Here is a 25,198-nt window from a genome sequence, read left to right as displayed (position 1 = left end):
TATTTAACTGAAATCTGAAGATTCCCAAGTAAATTTCAGCTTGGGCATCCATGTCAGCAGGCAGCACGGGGATGCTCCGAAACACTGCGCAGCCCCACAGCCGTTTCGGTCACTGTAATTCCTGCTGTGGTGGGGTCTCATCCCACTCTTCCTCCCAGCCCTTCCCCTGTATCAGCACTGGTTCCTGTCCGATTTCTCACCTGAAGCAGTTCAAGGAGCTGAACTAGGAGAAAATTAACCCAGAAGAGGTCAGCTCCCTGAACCCACTTACCCCCGGACCTGGCAGGCACTAGCAAAGCCCGGCAGGATGAGGTTCTCAGCAACTCACACTGGACTCTGCTGCCTCGAATCGTGCCAGGAAAGGCGTCCGCCACAAAGTGGTTTTTAGCTTCTTTCAAGTCCGTGGAAAGGAATGCTTTTGAATGCACAGTGTGCAAAGTCGTGTTTCGGAAGCGGGGAAACAAGCGTGTAGGGCTCCAAGGCAACGTTTGACTCTTCCCTGCCGTCAAACAGCGCTACTCGCTGTACCGATAAGCATTCAAAATGCTTATTCTAATGAAGCACTACCAGGAGAACCTGTCTTCCTTCCAAGATCATATCAATAAAGAATGAAAGGCTTCAAATTTGTAGCTCTCATGCTTTCGCTCCTCTAGATGCGGTTAGGGTTGGAAGGACCAAGTCGTCTCCTCTCCCCTCGAAAGGAAAAATTTCAAAAGGGAAAAAGACAAGAAAAGAGAAGATGTGCTGCACCTTGTTAACGCTGTATTTTAATATTGGGGGGGGGAAGTCACAAGTGTTTCCCTTGTTCAACTATTCCTGAAAGGTTCCAGCTGTCTTGCACAATTTGGGTAAGGACATCATCTGTTGCTCAACTGGGAAGAAGTTAAGAACTGGCTCATTAGATTTGTTCTGCTTGATCCAAGAGGAAAACAAAACCAGTAAATCCCTTACTTGCCAATGCTGCTGCAGCGCCGGTGACAAACGCACCCGGATCACACGTTACTCTGCTTTCTAGAAAGCCGACACCTACTTTGGCAGTCCTTGTCACCGCGTAATCTACAGTGTGCCCCAAATGATAAACAGGGGGGAGCTAAACACCCCTGAGCGGGGCTACAGCTGCTGCGTCCTCAGGTTACTGGGTACGGGTAAAGATACTCACTGTAACACTGTGCATTCGAGGCCGCGTGGTCCATGAGCCACGTCTGAATTATTTAGCGTATGAAACTAGATTTGTTTTGCCATGCAGATTCTGAATTAATGAAAGCTCAGCTGAAAGGCTACTTTCTCGGGGCGAGGGGAAGGAGAAAGCTTCCAGAAGCCTTCCTATTATAGAAGCAATAGAGCTGGTTCCAAAAATAGTAGAGAAGCACTCCCAGAGCTCTGGAGACGTTGTGCCCTCCTTTTGTAAGGCTGAGGTCTCGCTGGATTGCTCCTGTACATGCAAAGAATGGTAGAAACGACTGCAAGATGCAGAAGTGACGTTAAATGGGAGTTTTAGGACAAACACCAGAGACAGAAATCCAGACAGCCTACATGAAAGAGATCAGCTTCAATGCCAACAGAGAGCCAACCTGTCCCACTTTAGAGAAAGCCAGTTAAAACCAGCAAGAAGAATCCCATCTTTGTCAAGAACACAACGTTAGTTTTGCTAAAGAATATTATTATTACAACACTGATGTGGCAGATTAGGATTGTCAACAGTAATTTCATCACCCTGTTTCGCCTGTGGATGTCAGGGATCCTGGCTGGAGAGGTCCACTTGACTCATTTTGGCACACGTTCGGTAGATTCGTTTTTGCTGCGACAGCTAATAAATTGACCATCACATGGCCCGCCTGACAGTAATTACTCACTAGTTAGCCCGTAATAGTTTGTTAGCGATCCAGCAGCACGGCGTAACAACCCACTCTAATTCTTAAAAGTTTTCTTTGCCTGTTCTGTGGCAGCTCTTATAACACAGTGAAAATCAACCCGTTTGCAGTACTCCTCTGATTACAAGCTTATCTTTGCATCTATGTACCCCAGCATAGGACTGGCCATTTTACTCGCATATACTGACAAAATAAAATGTCAGCAGGAAACCAAAAAGCTCATAGTTAACACTATATAGGCACGAAGTCCCCCTGCACCATGGCACACAGTGCACAGTAATAATTGCTTCCGTATATCTCTCCATGGGGTGCTAAATGGCTTCTGAAGTAGAAGAGCAAACCTACAGCTAACTTCTAAATATCCAGTAAATAAATAAATACAGTTCCTTCTTTAGAACTTTGCTAATAAGGAAAACCCCACAGCAGGTGACTCAATGTTAAACAGTAAATTTATCAGCTTTGAAACTTAATTCACTGAATTAAATATGGCTTTATCTGGTTTATATGGCTATAACCGGTTTGGACCACCCTTTGGGCCGATAGTTCTCCTTTCACAGAGACCGCCCCGTATACCCTGATCACAGGTCCAGCCCGAAGTAGTTTAGCAGGATAAGATAAATTCATTTTTGTTTACTTCTGTGGAATCTTACCCTTTAACCAAAAGGTTATGTTGTGGATTTCTCTGTCCTATACCACTGTGGATACCTCCTCAACAAAAGGCAGGCACAAAACAAAACAAAACACACAAAATACAACCCTCCCCCAAAAAACAACCAAATAAAAACCACACACACACAAAGACTCAAAGCAGAACAACATTATTTTGTCCACATGGATTCATTCCACCAATCCATTGCAGAGTCGAGAGGTTACAGTATTCACTAGGCACCTCTAAAGCATCCAAGTTTTTCCTAAGGGTCTCCAAAACCAAATTCAACAGAAACCTTGCTCAGCAACACAAACACTGGATTAAATATAAAAATACTTAAAAAGAAAGTTTTAGAAGTAACTGTGCCATTAGTTGCAAGTATTTCTGTAATTCAAAATGCCCAATTTTTTCTATCATACTCCTGAATCCACCCTGTTTTCGCATACTAGCATCTTCCAGAATTTTTTGCACCAATGTCTCATGTTTTGTCATGAAATCTTAAATCCTTTCAAATTTTTGTTTGAACTAGGACACCGCTGACGCCCCGATGTCATGCTTTCACAGAAAACTATCTTTCATCTTGCAAGGATAATGTAAAAACGCTGAACTCTGAAATTTCAAATTTATAGGTCAGCAGTTTACAAAACAATTCTGCTCTGCAAACTTCGGAAAACAGCTATACTAAGTATACCCAACTTCAGGACAGATTTCATATAAAAGGAAGCTCAAATTATTTTTCACAGAACATTTTATAACAAAGTGCATCATTACATCTGCTGAGGACAGAAAACTTCCAACAGAACAGATTCATTAGGAGCATCTAAAAACAACCCACCCACCCACAAACAAACAAGACACCACCACCCACACCCTCTCAACAAGCCTTGGATTCACTGGTCTTTCCAGTGGTGTCTTATAAAACAAATCCAAAAGCTCTCAAAAGAACAGGCTACAGTCTAAGACAAAAAAAAAAAAATCACTACTTAGGGTCAGGTTCTGAGATGGCCTCTGTGGGAGGAGGTCATGGCTGCCCCAGGCCCTACGATCCACTGGTGCTGGGGAAATATATTTAAGAAAGGGCAAAAACCCATCGAGGTCAGAGAAGGAAAGGGAGGAGGTGCTCCATGGCAGGGCAGGTATTCCCCTGCAGCGAAACGGGAGAGCAAAGGTGTTGGTTTAATGTTTATCTCCTTGTTTCTCACTGCCTAAGTCTATTTTAACTGGTGATAAATTAATTTGCCTGGTTTGCCCTGACTTTATCTCAACGCAGCAGCTTTCTATGCCTGTTGCCGCCCTGTGCCGCTGAGGGGGGGGGGGGGGGGGGGGCAAGCGAGCAGCTGGGTGGGCTGTTGGCCAAGGCTAACTTTTCATAAAACTTTTCACATGACTTTTCACAAAATCTAAAGAAATTAAAGTTATCCTGACTCTGCCGTTAAGTGCTGGTGCTGTTTAACTGACACCACACGCAAGAACCATACATTTTCAATTAGACTGCACATCGAAGGCTGCCAATCTTCACTCTTCATTAGAAGATTAATCTGTCATGGTGCCGGAGACATTTGGTCACCACAGGCAGGATGAGGCCCCATCATTTCAATCCAGCAGCATATATTTTGCCCACCACCGTGCACTGCGCTATCAGCTCTCCAACAGCTCCAGCCTGCAGCATGAAGTCATACACGTGCGTGGCAAGGAAAGAGGACAGCAGGGCGTCAAAGACAGCAAAATAAAGACGTAATCCAAACCAGTGACAGAAGGCATAACACGGCAACGCAGATGAGACTCACGACAGCGCTTGGCACGACACCACGATCTAAGCAGACCCCTAGTTATCCATCATACAAAAGGAGCGCTTGCAGCCATCAGACGGCAGAGCTCGGCCAAGCACACGCAGCTCAGCAGGAGCGGGCAGAGGGAGGAAACGGCGCGTCGGTGAGCGGAGCTGGGGCCGCACAAACGCAGGTGGACGATCCAGGGAACAGCATCTGGATGCGGAGGATGCTCCTCACCACTAAACTGCTTTGCAGCCTGCGAGACCCAGAACCTGCTCCAAGAGGACAGAAAGGATTTTGAACGCTTAAAAGCACAGGCGTGTGACCAGTGACGTACTAAGGCTAAATTGCTTAAGATGAAGACAGAAGGCAGGCAATAGTACACACTAAAAATCTTTCCCAGCCAAAGTATCTGCTTGTTTTTATACAAATTCTTAAAAGAACATCACACACAGAACGTCTTCTGCTGAACTAACTCAGCTACAGATAAGCTCGGCTTTTTGGCAGGTAAACTGCAGTGGAGACCAACATTAAATACAGTATCTTTTTGCATGATTGTTTTAAAAGACTGTTTAAAATCTAAGCTAATTTTGAAACCTACCAATTCCGTGGGTCTTTAATCTTTTTTTGGCTACATTTTTAAAGATTTTTTTTTTCCATTAATAGCTCAGAGTTACTTGAAGTAAAAAACAGTTTTATATTCTCAGAGCTTCGTAGTCGATATGCCTAGCAACTAACACAATTAAATTTTCAGAAATTCCAAGCATAGCACGAATTCTGCTGTAATTCATTCTTGGAAGAAAAAAAAGAAAGGCCCCAAAATAGCATCTAAATTTCAGTAAAGGATAGCTTCTGCACGCTCAAGTGCCTTGTTAACTGTGAGAACTTTTGCTGCAAATCTTTCACTTTTCATGTTTCATCTTCAAAATTCAGTAGCACGGACCTACAACAGGACACCAGAAATAATTCTGGTGCCATTCTTTCCAGGTAATGACCATTTTAGAAGTATGACCTTTCCTAAAAGTTCATCTGAAAAGACCAGATTCAGGTTTGTTTCACACTACTTTTAAACTTATTAATGCAAAACTAGCTTTATAAGGAAGACAGACAAGGAAAAATATATGTATTGCTTTCTGACTCAGCATTCCCCACTGCTCCCCCCCCAGTACAATCAATATTCTTTTTTCAGGGTTTCCTCCTCTTGGACAAAACAGACAAAGTATGAACGAGAAGAACCAAATCAGCAGGAAACTAAGCAGAAAATAAGGTACCCACAACTGTGTTTTAAAAAGGATGGGTTAAGCGAACCAGATTTTGAGCTGGGGACTGTTGCTGTGCTGTGGAAATACTCAGCACATTTTTAGGCTCCCCAGCGGAGCAGCTAGTGTGAGCACACCATACAGCAGAAGACCGTAACCTTACAAATCAAACATGCCAGCTCCACAGCTCCTACTCACCACGCCGGCTTTCGTCAACAAATTGCTACCAAATCCCTCTCCCAAAAGCCAGCTGAAGTTTGCTAGCCTGAAAACTAAATTACCGAAGTAATCACCAAGCCCCATCAGCTTGATCTCTCACCATTTAACATCTCGTACTAATTCTCTATGAGCTTGCAGGAAATAGTTTCAAACAGCTCCCTCAAGAAAACAAGCTTCAAGCCTTAGTTTTTCCATTCTGAGCCATCCCTGCACTATTTCATAGCTCTGATAATTGTACCACTGACTAACCTCCAACTGGGAATAGCTGTTTTTATCATCACTATTAAAAACAGTCCCTCACACTGTTAGGAATCTGGAAACTCATTGTAGCCGCATCCCACCCTTCGGCCTCTCAAAACACTACCGAGCGATGAAACTATGTGCTGAAACCAGAGGATCCCTGTGCTGAACAACTCCTGTAATTTCTGGGTACTTACAACTGCTTCCTAAGCAAACGCAGCCATGGAGGTTTGCTTATTGATTTTAGAAGGGCAAGTGGTGGGAGATCTTAGAAAGTCAAAGTGAACTTAAACTTTTCCACGCTGTGGAAAAGTATTTTATTTTTAGATGTGTAGTAGTGAGGTGCATGTTAAAAAGCCTCACACATTCACCCAGCTTTGTAGTTGTGGGTTTTTTTAAAGTAAAGAAGATTCACCTGCAGCTTTCCCTTCCTAATACTACATTATCTTGTTTTTTTAAACATTACCCAGAAGAGTGACTGACAGCTCTCAGAGAAGTAGCAGGATAAAAAAAACCAAAACAAAACCAAACAAACAAACAAAAAAACCACAGAGTTGAAACAAAAGAGTGGATTTAAAAAACAGCTTTTTAATTATCTGAAGGTACAGTTGCCAAGTAGACAGCAAAGAGGCTGTGCATCGCATACAGACAGGAAAATTCCCCCAGGTTTATTTCACAGTCAATTACAGTGGATTAACCTATTAGTAAGAGCAAAATATATATATATATATATTAAATGCAAGTTTCAACAACTTGAAAAATCATTGCCACTCGTACTTTGATACACAGGATCAGCAATCTGTTTTATCACACTTCCAGTCATCTCAGTCCGTAAACGCACCCTACAAGCAACTTCTCCCTATTTTTTAAGGCATCTTCTGTCACTCTTTCCTTCTCAGGGAATGGCATCCCTCCTGGCTTCCTGCTTCGAGTATCATTTTATACATCCACTATGGTATTTCTTTATTGTCATTAAAGAGAAGCATCAAAAACCTCCAACCTCTGTTATACAGACCCTGGCACAAACTCACAGGTGCTGATATCATTCACTTCTGCCTCTGCAAGATGTCATCGTACAACATATTTGTCAAACAGAAAAGCATCACAGCACCGAAGAGCAGCTTTCCAGGATCCCTGTGCTAAATACTGGGTGTGCCTACTTTTGTTTGGTATCAAGTTCCTTCTGCTGGCTCCGCTGCAAGAGCAAACTACATGGATAGTTAAGTTTTTCCCCACCTCCAAAAACATCTGTTCTTTTTCTAAGTTCCCCAGACTTCCTTCCCCTTTACCGTATCACAAAGCCTCTCTTTTTAGCAAGGCTGCCTTCTTGATAGTCCATCACCATTATCTTCTTGTTTGCTGCAGCGTGAATCACTGAATCTTGCAGAGCTTCCAGCCCTTTCAGCTCAAGGCCAGGCACCGAATTCAAGCATCCTGATTTAGAGAGAGGGTTGTTAAACTCCTTCCCAGCCTCTTTTTTAACACTCTACAGCTTCCTGTCCTGGGAGGCAACCCAACTGCTATAAGAAATGCCAGTTTCTGTTAAATATCCTCAGTTCCTGTGACACTGAACATTTAAAACAATTACGTTACTTCCAAATCTTGTGTTGTAACAGCCTTTACTCTACAATGTGTGGAGATGAGCAAAAATGACTTCAGCACGGAGTTTTAGTTAGTTATTTGCTGAATCCCACGGCATTTCCAGCTAACATTCAGGCTTGGCACGACCAACCATCCGCTCAAACACACAGCACAATCTCAGCCCTCAAAACCCCACTGTTCAACCTAAAGGCACTTTTTTTTTTTTATTTTAAGGGTGCATCAGCTGCTAACTGAAAGCGGGAATGCTTCATTTAGCACACACACTTGTTAAACTGCTCACAGCATGCAAATAAAATACCGCATTGTGCAAAAATCATTCAGTCTCCCCATCCCTAGATATGAGCAATGGAACCGCGTCCAGGAAAGAGAAACTTGGAACAACATGCAAATATTTCAGCCCCTTATTCCCAATATTGACATACTACACTAAAACCCACATCCCTGTCATGCCGAGGGGTGACCATGTTGAGAATCTGCTGTACGTAATGGGTGGGAAAACGACCATTATCTGTCTTGCCCCGGTACTGCACCCTTTTATTTGTAGTTATTACTGCAAACTGCCTTTTTTTTCCAGACAATGGTTGTGTTATTATAGGTACCTTCATGCCGTGCCAAAGCACATACACACAGCAATTCAGAACAATCAGCCTTGTTTTCATGGGAGCAAAGGTTGCAGCCAAATGAAATGGGTGGAGATCACATTAAACAATCTTGGAATCTGCTAATAGGATATAGGAAAATGTGACCATAATGCAGATGCAGAATTCCCCTTTCACCTTCCAATGTTATGGATAAAATAAAAGCTTTGGAAAACCAATTAAACTGTTTGAACAACATTAAGCAAGCCGAAGTGTTCTCAGTGCGCTTACAAGACCACTGAGAAGTTCTTTAAAATTAAAACAAGGAACTGCCCTTTCAAAGCTCTGAAACCAGAGAGCAAGTTTCCCCACCCCAGAACACCACCTGTGTAAAAGATACAGGATACCTGCAAGATGCCTGCTTATCCACGGCAAAGAGAAGCTCATCGCGACGACTGTCTTATTAAAGACACAATCAGCCCCTCCTCTGTCTAAGAGGGGAATTTTCATACCAAAGCACCTTGCTTGGTCAGCTGTAACCTGCATTCCCCTTGTTTGCTTTTGAGATGTGCATTAGTCAGCTTTCTCCTTCACAAATCTGATCGTGCCTCTGCATGATCATACACTGAAGTCATGTCCTTGAGTCTGTGACATCAGTCTGTTGCCATGGTAATGTACGGGGCAGTCCAAAATTCAGTATTATGGCATCACTGCAGGATCAGACAGCAGAGCAAGCCAACGCCTGAGAGCTGGTTAACACAGCACAAACAGCTAAGACATTTCAATCTAAATGTTAAAGTGTAACTGCACTTTATCATGATATTCTTCATAAATACGGCTAGAAGGCTCTCGTCAAGAAAGACGATCCAGAAGGTCATTAAGTTGAAGACAAACAGGCAAGCCATCATGCGTCACTAAAAAGGGCAATATGCTTCCAAGGATGGCCACCAAGTAGGAAGGAAAGCTTAGCTCAGCTCCCTGAACAGAAACCACCATCTGTTCCTAAGGCAACACCAGACCTGCTAAAGAGATCCTTCACAGAGAAACAGGGATGGCCCCTTGGCACCCCAGATCAAGTGCTGGGTTGCACGCAGTTTTTCTGGAAATCAGAGACCGGAGTGCCACAGCGCTGCCACCCTTCTGGAAGGGACAGCGTTACGTAAGACACGGTTCTTCAATTTTGAGCTTTGAAGCAAAGATCAGCGCATCGTTAACCCAACCTATAACAAAGCCATGTAGTTAAAAAAGGGTGGTACCTTCAAAGAGTTGTTATTCCATGTAGGGTTAGACATTACAGTTCTGTAGGTTTCTTGCACACTCACGAGAATGGCATTTCTGAAGAGCAAAAGGGAAGGAAAAAGGAAATTAGTTACACATTAATGGCGTTACAACTACTAACCAGCCCTTAAAACCCGAAAGATCCGGTTTGCCCAACGCAAAGGGCACACGGGAACAACAATCAATGCATTGCTGACACGTGGAGCACCAGCAATTCGAGGAGGTCTTCAGTGCCGACCCACCGAGTACACCCCGGAAAGCAACTACGGCCGAAGGCGGCTGCCCCGCCACAAGGAGAAGCCACGGGGTGGCTGGGCAGAAGCTGCTTTGGCATCGTGGGAGCCCAGGCTGCAGGGACAGCAAAGAGGAGAGACCACAAAGCTCTCAGTAGCCACGCTGGACCCCATTCTTTACCTGTTCCTCCTTTCTTACCAAGCACGTGTGTTTAGGGGTCTGGGTGTGGATTTCCCAGTCACTGCTCTAACACCCAAATTCCTCAAGACCCTTGAGCGTCATTGCTTCTCCATGCTCAGCCTCTGTGTAAACCCAGCCACTCCCCGTACGCTTGACTAGTTTCAGTTCACCTCCTTCCGCTTTCTCCTATTAATCCACGCATCTCCTATAACTCACTCAACACTTCCTTCTGCAAAGCTGACCTCCATCCTTCCTATAACCTCAGGCGCACCCACAGTTTCTTAACAGTGCCATTAACAAGCTGCAGGCACAACAAGGAACATTTCATGTTCTCTACACGGATGTAACCCTGTCCTAAGCCCTCCACCCAGGTCCCTGGCTATAATTACCCCATGCTGGGTTATCTAATACCGAGCACAAGCCTCAGGGCTGGGAACCATTGTTTATTTGTCTCTGCAATGCCACACACCCCAGTGGTGTTGTATAAATAAATTCCATGACCTGTTTGAGCCTGAGCTTGATTCAGACCCAAATTATACCAGTTTCTAAATGACTGGTGCGAATACCTTCACTTGCTCCCTGCTTGCTTTAGCAATACCAGCTTAAGCAATCAGCCACCATAGGCAGCTCCGGTGCCAAACATCATGACAGCTAATTGCTCCTATGGACCACAACTGCAGAGAAAACAAAAATTAAATCCCTCTACTTTTAAATACAAATTGCAAATTATAAAGGGAAGAGGAGACAGGCAAGAGACACGCTGCTGTCAGCATGAGGACACCTGAATGACAAGTTCCACGTGCCAATGTCACCTCTCAGCCACCAAAGCATCCAGGCTTTGCCCCAACCTCAGCCCTTCAACACCCAGCAGGTTACCCAGCTGCAAGCCTGAAGTACTGCGGGGGCTGAGATTCTGGAGGCAACTCTAAGCCAAATGGATTTCAGAGCAAAATAAAGCCAGCAGGCTTCATCTCCATGGAGCTCCTGCAACATAACATAGGCTGAACAAGTTACTCAGGGCAGAGGTCTTACTTATTAACTACCTAGTAAATTCAGATTAAAGTCGGACAGCTTTTCCCCTTCCCTCGCATAAAGATCAGATGCTATCCAGCCCTGAGGAATCAATCCAGCTTCTGCAATAAGGAAAACTTGCTCACAGCTACATGACACCACACCATCTACAGGATTGTGGCCCTTCAGGTACTCATTAAACTTTTTCCCCAGAAAAGTTTCCAGTACCGGATAATTTGCCTTCAATTCATTTTCTACAGTCAAGATGGACCATAACTGGTGCTGGATATTGAAGCACACGAGTAGGCCCGGTGCACCCATCCCAGCTCACAAACACACCAATGCAAAGACCTACGGACACTCATCATCTACCCCCCCAGCCTCATCTGCCGACTCAAGCAACCATACCTTGCTTCAGAGGGGCAATCAAACCCCCAAGCCAAACACAAGAAAGAGAGGAAGGCAGTACTGAGGCACACTTCAACCATTACGAGGTAAATAAAGGCTGGAAAAGAGCCAAGGCTGGGTGGCTGCCGTGGAAGCTTAGTTAACAAACTTCAAGAGAAGCGGAGCACAGGGAAGGCAACTGCAGCATCCCAAATGGCCACAAGAGCCTCGTCAACTTGCACAGACCCAAGGGCAATTCCAAAATACTAAGCGCAGCGCTGGGAAGGCAAACAGACCGTTTTGAGATGTAGGATTAGCTTTTTTTACTGGAGAAAGGGAACACAACTGCAGACAACCATTCAACAACTAACAAAGCAGAATCCAGCACTGTGGGTTTGAGACATGTGCGAGAGATGCCATTTTATCAGCTAGCAGTCCACCTCAGCACAAAAGATGCCAAGCTCTTGCGCTAAGCGATGGTGTTCACCCTCATCACAAGCGTACAGGTGGAGGACCTTTGCCCACTCGCAGGAAGGAGCTGTGCTTTGCAGACCCCTCCTCACCACCCAGCTGAGCCTCCTGTCCATAGGCGAGTCCCTTTCCACCTATATTACCCTCGGAGCAGGTTGACCAGCATGAAACACCCATGCTCCCACATGAGACTTGTGTCCTACAACCTTCTCCCAAGGAAACTGTGGCTAGGAACAGGCTGGGTCGACTTCCCCAGTGGCCTGGGGGTCGGCAGCCCTGCTGCCAGATAACGCTCCAGGCTTGAACCTTGTTTTTATTTAGGCAATACCCAATCCAACCTGCCAGCCTCCTGTCCCTCCAATATCGGTGGCTAAGAATGGATCCAGGAGTCTGATCAGCTACAGATTTTCACAGGAATAAAGTATTTTCCCCCTATATAGATAAATAAATACCTCCTTAAAAAAAGGTGATACAGTTCATCTCATTAAAAGAAACCATATTGTTCTCATCAAAGCATGGATCCACTCCAGTGCACGACACGCAGGCCAGTTCGCAAAGCATGTTCGGGTCTTTCCCTCTGAAAGCCACCCTATAAACGCAAGACCCGACTAAGGGGCCTTGTAGTCTTTAATTCTTTCAAATTCACCATCACTTCACCTTAAGTTATTCAAGAGCTTAATGCTGCAGCTGGATCCATACGAAGTGACTCTATATGATCAACCTTATCGGCCAAGTTACAACCAATACAACCAAGCCCAAACTTAGAAAAACTATCAACAGTAAAAAAAGTGTATTACATTTTATTTCCCAAGATATTTTACCCATCAACAAATACCTGTCTTAGTGGGCTACCATCCTCCCATCGTCCTGACCCAAAAGCATTCTGCCTGGAGTCCACGCAGAGCCTGCAAGAACAGACCCGCTTTGGGGCAGCAGCAGTTGACTTCCAATCAATGCGAAAACAAACTACTTTTCCATCCAAGTCAAGAGCAGAGACAAAGAATTGCACGCAGCTCAGACTGCACAGGCAGCTGTCTGTTTAGGAATAGATCAGATTTAACAGTTCTATGGCAGTCCAGGAAAAGTTAGCCTGACGAGTTTAAGCTTTGCCCAGTACCACGCGATGCAAAATCCAGGCACTCGTCTGTGGTGCTCTCACGGCCTTAAGCCAGTACCTCAAAATCATCACCTTTCAGAAACATCAGTTCCAAGAAGGCATTTTATCAGGATTCAACCTGATGTACAAATGCACTTTTATCCTCTTTCGAAATCAGACAAAACCCCTCTCTGAAGCTCTGCCCAGTAATTCTCTTTCGCATCATATGGGTTGCATCTAAGGCCATGTCTGGGGAACCAAAATCACGCAGTTCTGCTCCAAACTCATCAACGTGGCCGCTCTCACCGCAGGGACTCCTCTTCTGCAGCAGCAGAGGTGTGCTCGGGCTGTTTTACTTGACTATGTAGGGCTTAATGCACACAGAGGAACTAATTAACAGGTATCACTATGGAAAGGAAATGTAATTTAAACGCTCATTGGTTTATACCTAAACTCTTTGAGACATCTAACGTCAAAGCTAAACAGATCTTCACCTGGCAAAGTACTTGGGAGAGCCTTCAACTGAAGCTGCCGGGTAAGGGAATGCAGTATTTTAGGGTATTTTTGGTACATACACTGGGGACACACCTCTAACACGTACAAAGCCCAGAGAAGCATCATGACAGATGCAAAAAAACCCAAAAACAAACAAACAAACAAAAAACCCCAACCAACCAAAAAACCCACCACCTTTGTCCTGGCTAACATTCACATAACGAAATTACAGTTTCACTCCAGGGAAAAAGGAAAAAGCACTTAAGTTTTGTTTAGATTAAAGTGCTGCAAGCCACGCCACTTATCTGCTATCAGAGCAGACTGCAGGGCTGCTCCAATGATTACCCAGTAATGAGGTAACTGGAATGGGAAGGTATGCAATTAGTCCCATCTCCTCTTCCTCCTCCCCCCCTAAAAAGAAAAAAAAACAGCACAGACGTTATCACCTCTCCCTCCAGCTCTGCTACCCTCATCACTTAAAATACCTCCAAAAGCAAAGTAGGGCTGTCGCTTACAAGCTGCTAACAAGCCTGGCTTGGCCCTGACTGGCAGCAAAGACGATATTCACAGCATCTCCCCAGAAGAAACTTACTGGTTTACTTAATGGGATGTTTTCTCAAGTACCCACACACATGCATATATTAAGCTCAACATGCCTGCATTTAGCTGTTCCAGTAAAAGCACACCAGTCTTTAGAGAAAAAAAGCACTGCTGTTGCTACTAGCTTTAAGTTAAGGCATCTCTCACTAACCCTCCTGGGCGCGACCACTGTGAAGGGAATATATGAATATATTAAAGTCAGGACACAGGTATCGCTTGCTGGCACTCTGTCTAGCTTTACTGACTCCTGCCTGAAAACACTGGCTCGTTTTACCTGAGCAATTTACATCCTACCTTCCCTTAAAAAGTTGCGCTTTATGTTTGTAAAGTGGTATATGCAGCTTCTTCCATAACTGCGGCTAATATATGGAAGACACAGAAAAGCCCCAGACACCCCAAAGCCAAATGGCAACTCACAGTAAATCCCTGCTTCCATACTGCAATTCTGACAAAATATATGTTGACATTTATTCATGCTCAAAAGCTCACTCATCCTCCCCTCCACCCCAGCGATACCAGTTGGTCTAATTAAAGACATGCCTCCTCGGAACAGCCTCTGCCTCACGTATACCCCAGTAAAGTTTCTCTATCTGGGATCACAGACCTTTTTTTTTTTTTTTTTTTTAATCTCTAGGCTTCTCCAAATGGAAAGCAGCCTGACAGACTCCTCCGTCCTTAACCGTCTCTGTTCTGCCTGGACAGCCACCTGATGAAAAACAATTTCTTACTGGTATGCTGTGACGCAAGTAACACAAGAGAGGGCTGGGGAACAGGGGGGGATTCCCCCAGCGCTAAAAAAGGAATTTAAAAAAAAAAAAACAACAACCAACCAACCAAAAACCTGAAACCAATATTAATGCAACTAGCAACATCAATGAACTTGCTCTGTATAGCTCCACTACAGATGCAACAATTTTACACTCAGATTAAGTTCCTTGACTTTTTTCTGAGTCAAGTTGTTCCTAAGCTCTTAAAAATGTTTTCCCAAAGACGAGTGAGCCATCCGTGCAGGACACCCTGGTGCCTTCGCTTCCTTGGATTCAGTCAGGCCAGGGATGAAGCTGTGCTAACTTCACAAAATCCATACGCAACCCTTTCCTCGCTGATTACACCTACTGATCCAAAAGAAGAAAAAGGGGGGGGGAAAAACCTTTCAAGGCGAGAAGAGTATGCAGAATGCTGTACGGGCATTTGCTACAAAGGTATGTAAACTACTATTATTTATCCTACAATTTGCCCCGAAGCCTACAGCTGACACATCAGCGGACACTATTTTAACAATCCCATAAGCGGTTAAAGCCTAACAAAGCAATCATTAGGAAAACTGGTTTAGTCCACCGTCAGCGGCATCCCATGCTCCATCGGCGGAGGGAGCGTGACTCAAAGCGCTCTCAGCTCCCCTTGGCAGCACGGGCTGCAAAGCTGCGTTAAAAGAGAATTCCCAGTCACTTGTACCAAAGCCACCTCTCCAACTGCTTCTGCTGCGAGACCAATTCAAAACAAGTTATTGTACATTTTAATATGACTACATCTGCAGTCCTACTGCATCTAAAAAAAAAAAAAAAACTCATAAGCATTCTAAGAGAAATTCAGGGATTTTTTTCTTAACACCATGGAAGACGGATTCATTGCTATCAGTAATACTCCCACAGCCCACATTTCAGAAGTGGTAACAGATTTACTTAGATTTCAGACGCATAAACAAGCACTCTTTGCATCACTTCATTCATGTGTTTATTAAGATAAAGCAACCTCATTAAAAACTGACGGTAGAGTACCATCCTTCTTTAGAAAGGAAATTAAATGGGGAAAAAGTGAGAAACCAACAGTCTGTCCCTGATGGGGGACAGCCTTACTTGATGGTAAGGCTTGATGGGAGAGCCTTACTTGATGGTAAGCCCTGGTGCCCTGATGGTTAAACCGAGGTCTAGAAATCCGTTTCCAGAGGACAGGCTTTCCTTAAAGGGTTGTTTTTATTTTTTTTTTTCTTAGAGTTCACTTACCAAGTCTGTGACATTTGCCTCAAGCTACCAAACCTCGCGCACCGTGACTGTTCAGCAGTGGAACGCCCGGGGCGCAGACGCCGTGCGCGGGGACAGCCGTCCTCTCCCCGGGACGGGGACACGTGCAGGCGGTCAGGAAGGCAAATGAATGAGAAAATGGCAGTCAGTGTGATAGGCAGCAACACCAAAGCAAGAGCAGCCTAGTAGCAGGAGGATAAGGGGCAGCTCCGCATACGTGCTTACAGGGAGCTTCTCTCAACCTCACGAGTCAGGAGAGGAGGGAGCACAAAAGGTTTGAAGACATAAATATATTAAGCCTGCAGTCCCAGCGCCAGAGTGGAGGCTTCATGATGGAACGGATTTTTACGCTTTGCAATAAAGACTTAGGTGAGGCAAAGTTCAGAACAAAGACCTCAATGAAGAGCTTTATACATCAAAAGAGAAGTGGGTTACCTCTGGAAGCACGTGAGCCGGTGAACACAAACCCCAATTCAACACTAGCTACTATCACTCCGTACACAGCAAGTCCTGTTTGAACCCAGCGTCTAAACTCTTTGCTAAAATATAGCCTCCAGTACGACACATTGCAGAGAGCCAAACCACAGGCACAAGCCATGAGTTAGTCTTTGAAGTTTAGATACAACCGAAAATTATTTCGCCTACCTAGATGCAGACGGATAGCTGCTGCCTTTGATGCTACAAGAAATTTGGGTCTTAAACTGCCCGAGAACTTCAAATTGCTTGCCGGGCTGTGGAGTGGCAACACCCAAGCCTACACATACACACGAACATAATTATGCCTGGTCTAGACATAGGGGGGGGAATCTTTTCAGTGATGTTAGCCTGCAAAGAAAATAACAGCATCTACAAAGAAATCTCTAGAGTGACTTATGAACGAGATTTTATGCTTGGCTTTCTGCCAATTAGAGAGGAATTAAAGAGCCTAGCAATATAACCCTGTTCATCCCAAGGAAGAAACTGCATTCTTAAGTGATCAACGGAATAAGAGGGAGGAGGAAAGAGGGACAAAGACACGGGACTGCAATTGCACATAGCAAAACAGGACGTTTCTGATGGTCCTGAAACAGAAAGCGGGCTAAGACTGTAACACAGAAAGAACAGTTCAAGTTTTAAAATTAATCCAGTATATTGCATCCAAAAGAAAATTAGTCAGTAGATAACAGCATTCCAATAAAGCAGACAGTATCTTTTACTATAAAATTCCAAACATTGTAATATTTTACACATTATACACTTCCCCTGACTGCCAACCAGCAAAACCAATAAAAGGAGTAAAAGCAAACCAAGTGGAAAAGGCACTGCTAGAAACCTTGAGAAGCTGAAAATGTGACAAAATCCAGCCTCCTAGGAAGACAGAACATTTAGTAGCTATCTGCAATGATGTTTTTAAGCTCCAAAGAGTTTGGATATAAGAACTCACATCATGAGACCAGCTTTTAGCAGAATTAGGACCAGACTTGACATGCCCCAGTTTCCCCAAGGTTACTTTTTTGAAAACCATCTACACCTAAAATATTTCAAGTGCTCTTCTCACACTGCAGAAGAGCAACCGAAACCTAGCTTCTAATTTTACTGTTCTAGCATTCGGTTTATGAGAACTTAATTTCAACACTTTTTTTTTGTTTGAATGACAGAAGGAATTCTGCATTAGATTGCAGGTTGCAAGTTACTGGAAATGGCAGCAAGCTGCTGTTATATATATGAGTCGTTTCAAGGAGAGAAAAAAAAAAATGTTACTGAAGCTTACTAAATCAAAGCTTGTAAAACACCAAAAATACAAAATGAGCTAGAAGTAGCTGAGGAGTTGCTAGGCATGTTTAAAGTTAATAAAATTCTGAATTAAATGGCTGCCGCTTAGGTTTGCCAAAAAATTATGCAAATTTCCAAAGTTCATACATAGTAATTAGCACAGCAAAAACCGGGTCCCAAATAAGTGATGAAGTTAGCCTCGCTCTTATTTTTCCAGCAGATGGAATTAGCTGCGTGTGAAGTTATTTTTTGCAATCGGAGATTAAACATATTATCCTGAATATCAATTCTGCAAGTACGACATATTGGATATATGCATACGTGGTATCAGGAACATGCAAAAACCAATTTGAATCCTTCCTTTTCCATCATTCTAAACGAGACACTAAAGAGGCTGCGGGAGGGTTTACATATTTAATAATTCATTTTTCAACCAGTTGACTATCGGCTGACAATTTAGCTGAAACAAGTTCTCTCAAAGTACATCAGCATTAATAGGCCAAACAGGTTTTTCCAAAGAAAAACGTCTGCCTGGACTAAAAAGACACCCTCCTGATGTGCTAATTGACAGATCACAAAAAGTCATCCAAATTGCAAGCTCAAACAACGTGCATAAACTGAAAGTTTCCAGCTTTTGCCCATTACTTCTCCAAAACCTGGTTTACAGGCGTCTACCATGATATATTGTGTATCACTTACTGTAACGCACAAACCCACCTTTTCCATTCCTATTCCTGATCTGTCACTTCATGCTTAGAAAGACGCAGCCCTCTCCTAAGCCCTGTTACGCTCAAGCTACCTGCAGCGACGCACTGAGCGATGGCTGAACCGCGCCTGTGCCCTTGACCAAAATACTCCACCTGCGTTCCACATTCTGAATTTAGTTTCTCTCAAGCACTCGAGCCAAGAGCTGCCCCAGTACAGCAAGTTACTCTCAAAGACACTCAGTTGCTTGCCTGCCTTAACCTTGGTATTTATATCATGCCTATAGCAGCACGATCCATAAAGATGTGTGTCAATGCATGCAACCAGTTTAGAGGGCACCCACCTGGGAGCATCCGACCTCCTACTGCAAGCATCAGCAGACAAGTCCTGAGAAAGTGCAAGGAGGTCAACTAAAACCACAGCTACTGCGCTCGGCACGAAGGGAGAGGATAGGCTTCTTCTCGTGCCGCACAGGCACCCGCTTCCGAACAGAAAGGTGGCGAAGGAAGTGAAACCAAGCCGCAAGACTTGCTACACGAACATTGCTTTGTAGCTCCAAGCAGCCCAGAAAAGGTTTCCAGAAGCTGTGCGTGCTACAAAAAGAACCCAAAACCTACATAACTAAAGGAACATAGGGAGGGGAAAGCAAAGTTTAACTCTAATTTAAAAATCAAGTGACACACTGGATTGAATCCTATTAACCGAAATTGTGCAAATTAAAAGTAGATGTACTGAAAGCAGTAGAAACCCTGCCCGAAACAAAACCAGAATTCTCATACAAAAATACTTCTGTGGCCAAATGAAATACTGAGTTTAAGTAAGAAAGCAAGCACTTATACCTATCGTGCTGATTTTCCCCCTGCCTTCTCAACTAGGGAGTCTCATTTATCTCAAAGCAATCAAAAGAAAACACTTCGATTTTTAAAGTGAGAAAAGCTGCAGAAATGAAAGCCCTGTTTGGCACGAACAAATCATATTTGAGAAATCAAAAGGAGATCCTCCAAGTTAGGGGAAGGTTGAAAACAGTTCTGAATAATTTACTTTGCATAGCCCAGTTCCTGCCAAAACAGTTCCGTAAATCCCATGGTAGTTCAGATAATTTTCATTCTTAGAACAAAAAAAGCTAGATTGAACATTAGCAACATTAATTGTGTGATATGACCTGAATGATGCAAGAACAAGTAGTTAAGTGAACCACAACATCTGCTGAATTTTTAATCACTAGTTGTTTTGCTGCAAGGCAGAAGAACATTGTATATTAGCTTCCAAGCACTGTACAGAATGGCACATTAGGACAGGAAGATTTTAAATGGTGGAAATTCAGCCTCCATGCTACCTAAATGCCATTACTTTGCTATGAACTGCAGACATAGCAGCTTCTGAAGTGGGGTACTTTTTTGGTTTTTTTTAATCATATAGAAAAGAACACTATTTTCTGCACCCCAAGATAACAGGCAGCCATTTCTGAATAATTTTTTTTTTTTTAAAGCTGACATCATCTCACCAGCCATTCACACGTCCCTCTGTAGTGTATTTTTACTCTCAAAACAGCATTAAGTAGTCATGTGGCTGCCCAGCAGCGACTCACTTACAGAAGAGGTAGTCGAACCTCCGATGCGTAGGAAGGTGATCTATGTAAACATTCATATTACCTCTGTACTGCAACAGGAGGTGCAACTGCAACATGTTTAGGCATACCTGGGCTATATTTAATCCATCTGCCTCCGACGCCCACTGCAATGACGCTGCAGACACCCAGGTTTTACCGTGAACTGGCTGTCCAAGCGAGTATCATTCATGGGAGTCGCACAAGCCCACCCCATACCAAAGCCAGTCCTGCTGTGATTTCTCTGCTTTTGATACCCAAAAAAGCTAGATGAAAACCAACCACCATGCCTACAGTGGTAAATCCATCTCCAGTTACGCTCTAGGCATGAGACTGCAAGAGCGGGATTAGCAAGCGAGACAGCAGATATTCCCCTTCCACAACCAGACAAAAAAGTTATTTGGGGAATAAACGCAAATTCCACAACTACAAACGCAAATTCCAAATACAAACCCCACAACTACAGCCAGAATCTGCACTATGGGCAATTATCCCAATTCATATTTTCGGGGTGAAAAAAAAGGACCTTAAAGAAAAGGACAACATTCATACATTAAAAAAGTCTGTCACACTGACTTTAATAAATTCTAAGTTTAATAAGTTAATAGAATCAAAATAGCTTAGAAAACAAACCCAGTAAATATGGTACAAATAAAAACTGAGCAGCCACACATACTAAAGCAGCATTCCTGTCCCCTCCTTACTGCAGAGCTTACAAAGCTGGGAAGTTGATCTCTAACCAGCAACTTCCAGTAAACTAAGACCTCCTTTAAAAGCTTAAATGCATGGATAGGAACATCTAGTAATACATCCCATGACCAAATAATCCACAAGAGCCAAAAAAAGAAGCATTCAGGGACAAGAGATGCATGCTTCCAAAGCTACACTAGCTTTAATCACAGGCTTAGGACCAGTCCTATGTTTTCTTTACAGGCTCGACTACCAGGTACAAGAGAAGCTGCTATCTTCTCTGAAACCAGGTATCAAACCTGCAACGGGAATACTGAAATTTGTCATATCTGCTGGTAATAAAGCAACCGGTGTTTGAGAATGACACCGAATTGCTTGTTTTGTTATGCTACAGGGCAGCAAGAAGTGAAAATAACACCTTACGATGAACATGTTGACACCTGGAACCTCAGGGACAGTTAGTACCTAGGTAGTATTATGCGTCTACTACACAGTAGTCAACTTCACAGCACCAGAAATCGACCTTGGCACCTCTGCACCCCAAAACCACAGCCCTTCCTGGCACGGGAACCACAGGCAAGTCTCCATGAACACATGCTCTCGCTGCCATTCATGCCGCAGAGAGCTCACCACCGCCGTGGTACAGGTCCGCAGCATGCTACAAGACAAGCCTCCAATTTTAAGGGACACACAAAGATGTTTTATATGCCGATAAGAAAATTAGTCGCAGCTTAGCGCTTGGCAAGTCACTCGTGCTTCTTCGCGATCCTTATCTAAATGGAGAAGAGATTTTAAAGAGCATTTAGTGCAAGTGAAACGTACACAGCTTCCTCCTCAACCCCTGCTCGTTCTCCAATTAAATATGAAAGAGACAACTTAGTCACACGGAATGTGCAAGATGATTTTAAGCCACTGGTATTAAATCAAATCCCACAACTTTTTACACCTATTAAAATGGAACTTTGTCATTAGAAGGGGAGATTTTGATAAGCGCGACGCAATTAACAGACACTGCCTTTGTTACCAGGCTGCTCGTGATGAAGCCCAGAACTCCCCGACATTCCATTTCTTTCCCTGAAAGGCTCTGCGCTACAGCAAATTTATGGTTTTAGCATGTAAGGGGAGAATTGGGTACGTTACCTTCAAAACCAGTCAATAAGGCTCTTTCACTCGGACCCAGGGAAGGTGGGTGGCTGCTGGAAAGCAATACAAGGCTCTCCCTTCCCCCTTCCCTCTGGACCCAAAACCGCTGCATTCAAAACACTCCCATCCCCTGCAGCAAGGGATTAGCCATTTATTAAAAAGGAATCAAAACACTGTAAAAGGCTTCCAGTTAAGATTTCAAGGGGAAAAAAAAAAAAATAAAAAAAAAAAAAAACGGGCAACGCTGGTGCAACTGGAGTCGCATTAGGATTTCTTCTGGGCACTGAAGACCAAGTAGCTCAAACGTAAGCAGGACGTCATTTGTCTGGACGATGCTGTTCGAATGGCTCAAAAGGGGAGCAGAACTACATTATTTTTTTTAGTCAGTCATTTTGCTGCCTCCACGTTAAGCAGTAACAACATTAACAACCTACAGGCATTTACGGGTTTAGACTTTGGACTTCCAAAACAACTGCCCACCTCCATGCTTATTTTTTTTTTTTTGGCTCTTCTCTAGGGGTGACAGACAATTAGAATGGCCAATTATGTAAAACCTTTCATCCGAGAAAACACAAAGCACTACGCAAACACTCATTAAGACTCAGAACTCGAGTCTGCGCCACACGTTAGCCGGTTCAAAGCTAGCCTGGCTATCTCGGGCTACCAAAACTGGATACCGAGAGCCATGGCGTGGCCAAGATAGCAGGCAGCACAGCAGGGTGAACCACTGGAGTATTTACCCAGCTTCGCAGGCGGGTTCTGCAGCCCTCAACGAACCCTGAGCCGCTGCGGCTGTGCTTTACAGCCCCATCCAAGCCGGTTATTTAAAAGCAGAGCAGCGAGACATAGGCTGCTGTTGAGCGCTGTACAAAGCACCTCGCAGGACAAGCGTCAGAGCCACCTCTCGGGCTGACAGAAGGACATTTTTTTTCCAACTGGAAGCCACAGGACACAAGTCAATAACCTCAGTTTACTGAAGAAATTAAAAGCTACACTTACTGTTTCGAGTAAGGCCTTGGAGGAAGTAATTTTGAGAAGGAATCACTTCCATCATAATTGTACTTTTAACCTTTCCTTAGGTTCTTACACCATCCCCATGTGACTGCGTTATTAGCAGTATTACCTACAATATCTAATAACGATTAAAGCTTTTTTTTTGGATCATTGTTGATGTTCACCGAGCTTCACAATCCCTCCTCCGAAAGGCTGGCAGAGGCACGAAGCACGGGGTAAGCGGTGCAGCACACACCATCAGGAAGTGACACTGCTCAGATCAAAATTTGGGGAAAAATACGTGGGGTTTTGGGGTTTGTTTTTTAAAGAAGGACCCTGTCTGCTTGCCCGCAGGCCCACGAAGAGCCCGCCACCCGCACGACGCGGGGGGTTAGGCCGACCCCCGCCCGGGCAGGCTGCCCTCAGCCACGCGTGGGTCGGCCGCGGGGGACGATGGCGTGGTGCAAGCGCCGGGGAGGGTGAAGAGGTGCCGGGCGCCCCGCACGCCGGGCCCGGGCCCCGCGGCGGGGACGGGAGCCGGCACCCGCGGCGGGCTCCCTCCCCCTCACGGCGGGCTCCCGCTGTCAGGCCCGCCGGCCGGCGGGAAGGCCACGGGAGCGCTGCCAGCGGAGCGGCGGAGGGGGCACGACGGGGGAATCGCGATAAACCCCCTCCCCGGGGAGGCGGCGAGAAGGGTGCCGGCGCGGAGGGGAGCACCGGGAATAAAATAAAATAAACCCGAGAAGGGGCGGCCGGCGGCGGGGAGGCGCCGCGCTGAGGGAGCGAGGAGGCCCGGTGCCCTCCGCGGGGCCCGGCGCCGCGCAGCCCCGTCCGGCGGGCGGCCAGCGGCCCCTCGGCGGCCCCCGCAGCCGCCATGGCCGGTCGGGAGAGCGGGCGGTGCGTGCGGGGCCTGCTCGCCGCCCACCTGCCCGCGGCCCCGAGCCGAGCCGAGCCGAGCCGAGCCGAGCCGAGCGGCCGCCCTCCCTCCCGCCCTCCTGCGAGAAGCCTACCGGGAGCGGGGCCGGTCGCGCTCCCGCGGGAAGGAGGAGGAGGAGGCGTCCCGGCGGCGGCGAGCTGCGCGGAGCCGCCAGGCTGGGCTCGGCGCGGAGCGGAGCGGCCGGATCCCCCCTGCGCCCAGCCGCGGCGGCGGGAGGGGCCGCGCCGGCCTCGCCAATCCGCGCCCGGGGCGGAGCGGGGCGGGACGGGCCCGGGCCCGCCGGGGAGGGCCGCGGCACTGCCGGCCGCCCCCGCGCCGTGCCAGGCACCCGCAGCCCCGCCGCGCCAGGCAGCGCCGGACGGGCACCGCAGGGGTCGGGGGCCCGAGTCGGGGCCTCTCGGGTCTCCTCAGGGCTCCATCTCCGCCGCCCTTCCCGGGCCCGGAGCTCTCCTCAGGGCCTCCGCGGTTTCCTCAGAGCGGGGCCAGGCCCGGGGGGTCCCGGCCCGCAGGCTGAAGGCCGGGGACGTTTCAAGGCAGAGCCCGGTGCCGGGGACCGGCGGGGTCGAGGCCTCCCCGCAGCCCCCAGCGCTGGCAGGCGTGGGGGCCCCCGCGGCCTTGCTCGCCCTGGTGCCTCCAGGCTGGGACCTCGATGCCCAGGTGCCGGTTGCTGTGAGGTTCAGCGACCAACATGGCACTGAAAGCAACGGCGGTGCCAGCTCCCAGCCCGCTGCCTGGCACCGGCAGCTTACGAGTGGATCTAATATGGTGATAACAGGGTAAAAATCTATACAATCCTCTGCAGGAGGCCAAAGAAGCTCCTTTGATAGACCTTCTGGCTTTAAAATCTACTTAACTCCTGACTGTAGGGCCAAAAGAGCTGCTGGGAGGTTACTGGCAGTGCGAAGGGTACTGGGACCCCACCAGCGTGGTGCCAGCCTTGCCAGCTAGCTTGTTTTGCCAATGTTGCCTCCCCGGCACAATCACTAAATACTCTTTGCCATCATCCGTGCAGATGCTGCCCTCGACGGAGGAAAACATGAGCTGCTGTTCTGGTGTAGATGGATCCCGGGAGGCAGAGCTGCGCAGACCCTGGGCATCGCCCCAGCCATCTTCTCTGTGCCATCCTCGCGAAGCCCTCGGTCTGCGGGGAGAAAGAGACGGGCACCGTTGAAGTCCTCCGAAACCAAAGGTATTGAGAACAAGAGTGAAATGCAAAGGGGAGGCATTGGGAAAAGGGGAATTGAGTGGTGGCACCAGATGGTAGCTTGAGCCTAAAGGGTTATTGCAAGAAGGAGCCTTCCCCCTCCTCAAAAGAAGATTTCAGCAGTTTGTTTCTGCTTAGAGGGAAGCAGGAGGGATGCAGGTCCCCGTGGGGGACTGCAGATGATCCAGGGTGAGAGCAGGGCTAG

The 25,198-nt window shown here is 46.1% G+C and overlaps 1 protein-coding gene across 9 annotated transcripts in view; it reads right to left on the bottom strand.

The window, feature by feature from the left end:
* The window catches only part of FBXO34 (F-box protein 34), a 40,780-nt gene extending 16,787 nt beyond the window's left edge, over positions 1-23,993 (bottom strand). For 4 of the 9 annotated variants that reach the window (XM_082317811.1, XM_082317813.1, XM_082317814.1 and 1 more), the window contains exons 1-2: positions 23,863-23,993; positions 9,447-9,525 (exon numbers count right to left, since the gene is read on the bottom strand). The gene's annotated coding sequence lies outside the window, so the exon portion shown is untranslated. Of the gene's footprint in view, positions 1-271; positions 424-7,299; positions 7,358-9,446; positions 9,526-23,862 lie in introns of those variants that run through there. The other 5 variants (XM_082317817.1, XM_082317819.1, XM_082317818.1 and 2 more) reach the window with 4 other exon arrangements.
* Between the last annotated feature and the right edge of the window lie 1,205 nt (positions 23,994-25,198).

This window comes from Platalea leucorodia, assembly GCF_965183815.1.
Source record: "Platalea leucorodia genome assembly, chromosome: 7".
NCBI classification, from domain to species: Eukaryota; Metazoa; Chordata; class Aves; order Pelecaniformes; family Threskiornithidae; genus Platalea; species Platalea leucorodia.
The sequence above is the reverse complement of the archived record's forward strand: the minus strand, read 5'-3'. Positions and strand labels throughout refer to the sequence as shown.